Below are 7,589 nucleotides of genomic sequence, written 5' to 3'. Positions count from 1 at the left end.
ATTTGAAACCATCAACCTCGAGAAACGCCCATTTTTGTACATATGATGGAGTTGACAAGTGGTCTTGCATGCATTTACTCGACCAAAGCTACGACAAGTGGTCTCCAAGCACTGTTCTACTACAGGTTTAGGTCCAGGTTCACTTCCCTCTCTCTCTAGTTCACTTCCCTGTCTCTATCAACCACCCTCCTCACTCATCTCTTCCCCTTGTTACTTCTTGTACTTCCTTATGCATTTGCCAATCTCTTCTCATGGTTTATTTTGGTCCCCTCTTAGTGCTTGGCTCCTCCTTGATGGCTCTACTTGCTCGGCTAACATAGGTAAGTTTCATCGCCAAACGGATAGGTGGCGACAACAGAAAAGGAAAAGGTGCGAACAAAAACTATACAAAGTCTAGCAACTTTCTCAGAACTTGGAGTTACGGGAGATTGCAACATTTGTAGACATACTTTCGCAAGCCTTGCACAAAACAGAACAGGTATTGAAGTGCATGTAGAAATAATGAAGAATGATATCGAACGAAGAAAAGAGAAGGCAAAAGAGCTCTTCACCCTTCTCAAAAGCACCATAATCTGTGTCCATAAAATCCATAGTTGCACTCTCCACAAACTACTAGATATCAGAATTCGCAACATGTTCTTAAGTTGCCAAAGAACATTGAAAAGTGGATGTCTCACTTAATTACAATTAACTAATATGAATCTTCCCTGCAACGAGGACGCTCCAATTGGTCTTCCACAGGGAGCAACCTAGCGTCATCCTCTAGAAGGTTACTTTGACGTAATTAAGGCCAGTTGGTCTTAATAAGTACTAACGTTTCAATACAATCACACCGCCATGAAGGAAGAGCATACACCGGAATAGCAGCACACAAGAGTCGCCGCTCAGCTAACATAGGCTAACAGAGGAAGATGAGAAGGATTTGGAGCTTCTCCTGCTCCTTCCCGAGCTCTGGAGCTTTGTAAATGTAGCCTCGGTTGCCCTTTGATCGATGAATTCCTCCATGGTGGTATCCCCTGTGGTAGCCTCACTGTGCTCATCGGTGAATCATCCTTCAGCTCCTCCTCTCCTCTCAGCTTTGCCTCCAGCTCCTCCTCTCCTCTCAGCTCCCTCCCTTCTCCTCCAGCTCCCTCTATCTCTACACCGAGAGCTTCTTCCCTTCCCACTGCTTGCTCTAACTCTCCCGAGCTGTTGTCGCCTTAGACCGCTTCTGCTTCCGCTCACACCGCTCCCATTCCCCGCTGCTCTCTCACGACAGACACTGCACTCGGAACGATGGAGAGCTTTGTGCTCCAAGAATGGATCCAGCTACTTATGTCCAAGACTTTCTTATTCTTGCCCATTACACAGTCGATGCCTACTTTTTGGGCTGTTGCCTTGTCCATGTTCAATCTCTCCCCTTCTTTTCCCATGGCCTCTATTATCTCATAGGTTTGGTGCTCATATGCTCTTACAAGTTTCATGCAACGTTTCTACCTCATTGCTTGGTCGTATCCACAATTCAGCGGAGCACAAACATTTGCGTCATCCCCAATTACTCTTTCCTCCTGCTGCCGTAGGAACTCTTTTTTCAAAGGCTGCTACCTTCCCCTCTGCTCCTTTGACCACCTTGTTTGCAAGTTCTCCAACTGCAACTCCCAACTCTTCGGCATCAACTACCTCGAGCTTTTCTTTCAAGCTTCTATCTCCCCTATTCCGCTGGCGGAATAGGGAAAGAGAGACATTAAGAGAGTTTGAATGGTGGGATGTCGCTTCAGCAATCGTCAGTATGCATCTGATAATAGATGCCATATTATCTCCGTAGAGACTTTCCCCAAAATGCGATCTCGTACTTGAAATAGTTTTCTCATATATTATCGCCAAAAGGAAATTTTGCTTAGAACTGCGATCTCTTACTTGAGTTGATAGCACCGGTAAGCAATGTCAACAAACATGTACAAGCTAAGATTGAGGCAGATACAGTTATGCATGATCACAAGGGCCTGAAGGTATGCGGGCTCATGGACGTAGGGCTTAAGATCGGCAGACGGCGAGAAGAACGGGAGTAGGGCTATCAATATAGGAAGGCCCTTGGTGAGAGGGGCACTTGTGAACTGAACTCCAAAATACGAACGGGATGGATGTTCGTTGTCCCAATCATTATTGGTATTCGTCATAGAAACACGACGCGCGGCTGAACCCAACCGTAACGAAGCTTTTGCGTTGTCGATTCCTCCACGTAGTGCCTCTCCCCTATGCCTACCCACGGAGTCCTACAAATAGGTCGGTCCGTAGGTTTCACACCGGTAACATTCAGCAAAGTCCAAAACGTAGGAGAGATCACAACGTCTGTGGACTGGTAGAGAAGCTTGACAGCCATAGCTAAAATCCTTTGGTTGCTCTCAATCAATCGGAGGAGGTTGATGGATTCGAAATCTCTCTCATACAAAGCTCCTTGATGTGGAAGAAGGTGGCTCACTAGGGATGCGTCTTGCCTCCTCGATCTGGAAGAAGGCAGCTTGCTAGGGATGCCTCTTGCCTTCTTTCAAGCTTCTATCTCCCTTATTCCACTGGTGGAATAGGGGGAGAGAGACATTAAGAGGACATTGCTCCTTAGGTTAGTGATTGCTTCTTCCCACATTTCATCTCTTTGCCCTCTGAAGATGACGACCAAGCACCTCTAACAAAAGGGGAAGTGATCCACAAGCTTGACTAGCTGTCTTTGCTAGCTTTCTAAAACCTGGCTCTGGATAAGGTTTCTTGAAAGCGTGGAGACACAAAAGTCGCAACGATTGATCATAGCCCATGCATTGTAGTTCGTAGAGTTCACCCCTGAAGACATCAGAGAAGTCGTTCGGTCGTTTGCAGGCTACATCGAAAGTTTAGAAAGGTGAAGAAGCTTCTACTTTTGTTGGTTTGCTTCCTCTCTTTGTCATCTATTCCCCTCTGTATAGTCACCTTTCTCTATGAAGATCACATGGCCTTCGCAGGGTTTTGCTTTTAGTGGATAGAAAATAAAAGAAAGTGGACCTTGTGAGTCTCTCTCCCCCAGAATACCCCTATTCTCTGCCAGCAGAATAGGGGATTTGCATTATGCCACTTGCCTCCTTCAAGGACGTTGAAGGACGTCTTGCTTGTCAATGGATAGTTATCGATGGAGGTGCTCAATCAGTTGTTTGTCAGAGGCATCACTGAAGTCGTGGATATTGAGGTCGTTGATGGACGGGCTGGCTGTGGTGGAGCTTTCACACAGTTTTGGATCTGGCCATGGAGAGTGAGCTACGGGCATTGATTTGTTCACAGAGTTGGAGCCTTGGATGTTTTCTGGGCCTTGGTTTGTTGAACCCATTGGAGGCTTGTCTAGATGCGCCTTTTTTGAAGATGGCCGACTACGCGTTTGAAGAGTTGGGAGCTCTAGCATGCTTTTGATAGGGTCTCTAGCTTTGAAGGTATGCATCACTTGAGAGGAGATATTCTGCCATTGAAGGTATGCAACACTGGAAGAGGAGATAGAGAGTCTACCATTTTGGGTTGAAAAAGCTTTTCACTAAATCTATCCCCCTTATTAAGAAACCTCTTAATGTCACTCTCCCCCTATTTTGCCAGCAGAATAGGGGATTGCATAGTTTTTGGAACACACTTGATAGGAATTGTATAGTTTATTGAATGCTTTTGATAAATTAAAACGTCTTTTTAATGAAAGGAATGCATCTTTTGATGACATGAATTTAAGATAATGGAGACTATTAGGTCCCTTTTTGCCATTAGGATCCTTGCATCTCAAGCATCCAAGCATCTAGAAGATCACTTGGAAGCTATGTCAAAGCTTCAAGTTGATGTATTAGGGGATTGTCATGATATTAAAGAATATTGATGATCATTTGCATCTCAATCTTCCAAGCATATTGAAGAATACTTCAAGCTCATTGCATCTCAAGCATCCAAGAACATTGAAGATCACATGGAAGCCTCAAGTTTATGGCCTCCCTACCATATTCCGCTCATAGAATAGGGGGAGAGGCAACACTATATCACTTGGAGGCTACATCACATCTGGCTAGTGCAACTAATAATGTCCAATCGGGCTTCACATTGATGGCCTCCTTTCCCTATTCTGCCAGCAGAAGAGGGGAGAGGCAACACCATTTTAGTGTTCTTGCTTCCTGCATAGCACTTTGTAATGAATGTGCCCTCTCTACTATGCAAACACTATGCATCCTCGATGCCCTCCCCACCCTATTCTGCTGGCGGAATAGGGGGAAAGACTTCATTATGATATGGGAGAGACCTTGTATCTCTAACATCCAAGCATGTTGAAGATCACTTCAATGGTCAGTCTTGGTGTATCATTCTTGGTGTATCAGCCACATGGATATGTGCAAGTATATTCTTTTGTAGACATCTGCAACTAGATGTAGATTGTAACTTCCCCTTCCCATTGCTTCAAATGCTCCAACTATAAACTCTTTACTTTCATAATTCTCTAGTTGCTATGTCAATAGTTATTCCTTACTTTACTTCAATCACTATATACAAGTTGTCATTTTGGATATTGGAGATTTGAATTTTTGGGGGGAATGGGACAGAGGTTCGAACTCCTTAGGAATTTCTCCTTTTGTAATTTCAATTTGGGTGGAATAGGGGGATTGTGCATTAGTTTTTTCTCACACTATGGTTACTCTTTGATGTTCTTATGCTCCTATGTCAATACATGTTCTTGACTTTCTTGAATCTCTCTTTGCAGAGTGTTGGTTGGAATATTGGAAACTGAATTGTTTGTGGTATTAGCCCAAGGTCCATGATCACCAGGTATTTATCTTTTGGTCAATTGCATTCTTTGATTCATTGTTCATGCAATGGCTTGCTTTTCCTCAAAGTACAATAAAAAATGAATGGTGGCTGAGATCTAATATCCAATTTTCATTTGTGTATGCTAGAAGTCATGACTAGGTCTGGAAAGAGAAAATCTCCAATAGGTGGACAAGCTGGTGGTAAGAAGAAAAAGATTGCAAAAAAGAAAGAGCAAGCACCAACAACACCATCCCCCACATCTGCTGACACACAAGCCAAATCTCCAAATGCAGAGGAGGTTGAAGAGATGTCGGTGGAGAAAGAGTCTGTTAGCCAGAAGGACAGCAGAAAGGCTAAGGGTGATATGGAAGGTGATGAATTTGTCCCTGAATCAATGGATAGTAATGTTGGAAGTGATCTTCTTGAGTCCATAACTATCAATAGAGGAATGGTACCTCCCCGTATCCCTTTGTGCAGATTAGTTATCAATCCTAAGGTGAGACAACTTAGGAATGACCTCTCCATTCTCAAGAGAGCATTTGAGATGGAGGGATATGTCCCCACAAAGGGGTCCTTTATTATTTCACTTGGGATGTCTGATGGGACAACCAAAGAGGTGGATGATGAGATAAGAGCTTCATGGGATAAGCATTGGCATGCTGTGAATGATGAGTTTGAGCATGAGCTTCAACAGTCTCCTACATGGGAATTCCTATCTTGTAAGATGTTATATGTGTGGGAGGGAAACCATCGAACTGCCTCATGGATGGAGAGCATTGAGGAGGTCTTTGTTAATAACAAGGCAAGTCATATTAGGATTCATGCACATATTATAGCTCCATAGCCTGACAATGAGTTGAGGTTGATTGCAGCTTTACAAAGGTTTAACTTGTGAGTATCATCTTTCTTTCTTCCACTAGTTGTTTCAAGAAAATATTTCTATTTTCAACTTTAATGCTAAAACAGATTCCATTGTCTAGATTGAATGAGGAGGCAATTGTCACAACAAATCTTAAAGATTACTTGTATCATACAAGTATACTTGTAAGTTGTGATGCACAAGTATTTCTAGAGGATTTCACGGAAGAAGAAAAGAAAAATATTGAGGTTGTATAGCAAAAAGAGTTTGGTCAAGGAAGAAGGGTTTGGTATCCCCTCACACAGGCTATTCTTGGTCACATGGTTTATGCTGTGAGTTCTTATACTTTCTACCTCATGCTTTCTTTCCTTCTGCTTTTACTTCATCACTTCCTCTATATAGTTTGAATTATAGCTTTGCTGCATACTTGCTTTTGTAGGGCAAGTGGAAATCTGATTTTGAAGCAGCTTGTAAGAAGCTGCCTCCTAGAATGGATAAAGATGAAAGAGTTGTTAAAATAGCTGGGATTAAAAGAACAGTCACTCAAACATACAAGAGAAAGGTGCACAGGGTGAGTTTGTGCATTTCCCTTTGTCTAGTATCACTATGCATTGCTTTCAAATGCACGCTGAATTTCTTTTGTGTGGTTTTCATAGATTTTGTCAATAATAAATCTTGCACATGGCAAAGATTGGTTTCACAAGTTATGGTCCTTGCCATATGAAGATACAACCGCTAAAATTACACTAGACAAGTTGTATCAAGTGGCCATTGCTTCTTGCAGCAAGGCTAGGCAGCTTTCATTATTATCTTTACTTGGGTCCGATTTGAATTTGGAAAATAGTTATGGAATGCCAACAAGTGACCATGCCTTCATTGGGTGGCTTGCAAAGGAAATTTTTGTGGACCAGGTTCTTGAAGAGTGTCATAGATTGTTGTCACAGGTTTAGGCTTCCTTCGTTGGTGTTTCTCCTTTGGAGTTGCCAGAGCATCCTACACTATGCGAATATTTTGAGGATATTGTAGCAAGACATCGGAGTGATTTGTATGAGCCTTTTGCATCCTTCATGTCCGTGGCTACCATGCCTACAAAACAGGTTGACCTTGTGAATGCAAGCAGAAGAGTTGTTTTTAGGTAAGCATTCATCTTTTATTGCCTAATTCTTGAATTTCTATTCCATAGTTTTCTTATTCTTTCGATTGCCTGGGTTTTGAATAGGTTTATTCTTCATTTGCTGGAAACAAAAAAGATACAGACCATTCCATCTATTTGCAAGGCATGGACAGTTCTCAATCCTCCTACATATTGCATGTACACACATAAAGTCTTTCATGAGGACATGACTACAAAAGGAACTATAAGGCTTTCAGAGTGGGAGAGAAAGCATTGTCCATGGTGGATAGAGATGAGTAGTGGAAATTGTGTGGAGGAGGAGGCATTAATGCTAGAGAGGTATACTTTTCATGTTGATTATTGATGTGCCTCTTGTTCTTAACTAGTTTTTTGTGATTGACTAGCTCCATGGGTTTCTTGATAAGGCATTCGAAAGGTCAATGTAAATCTGATTCTAGATCCTCTGGAGACATGACCGAGGAGTAGCATAAAAATATCAAGGAGCAACAAAAGATGTTGGTGGAGAAACAAAAGGAAAATATAGGGAATCCTGATCTTGCAAAACTAGGGAGAAGGAAGAATACCGACTTAGATGGAGATGGTAAGTTGAAACATCTTTGTTGAAGTTTTCCAATTCCTTTTAATCTAGTATTGTCATTTGATATGCATTATGTTTACAGATACTCCGGAAGTTGATGACTCTGGGATAGTGAGAAAGCCTTTCTCCATTGAATTTATTTGGGTTTCACTGTCTTTTTTGCCACGTTGGAAACATCCCCTAATACCTAGGAGTTGGGTAAATGTATGGGAGTTTGACTACATCAAATTGGGTAAAGAGATAGTACA

At 42.3% G+C, this 7,589-nt stretch overlaps 1 long non-coding RNA gene across 1 annotated transcript; it reads left to right on the top strand.

Annotated features, from left to right (window-relative positions):
• Window positions 1-5,864: 5,864 nt before the first annotated feature.
• On the top strand, window positions 5,865-7,226 carry LOC147902537 (uncharacterized). The gene is made up of 4 exons (XR_015540848.1): window positions 5,865-5,961; window positions 6,069-6,200; window positions 6,849-7,082; window positions 7,169-7,226. It is a non-coding gene; the product is annotated as an uncharacterized LOC147902537 (long non-coding RNA).
• The last annotated feature ends 363 nt before the right edge of the window (window positions 7,227-7,589 follow it).

The sequence above is a fragment of the Dipteris shenzhenensis genome, chromosome 4 (genome assembly GCF_047967505.1).
Source record: "Dipteris shenzhenensis isolate YYH24624 ecotype China chromosome 4, Dip_SZ_1.0, whole genome shotgun sequence".
In the NCBI taxonomy this organism is placed as follows: Eukaryota; Viridiplantae; Streptophyta; class Polypodiopsida; order Gleicheniales; family Dipteridaceae; genus Dipteris; species Dipteris shenzhenensis.
This window is presented reverse-complemented; position numbering and strand designations above follow the sequence as displayed.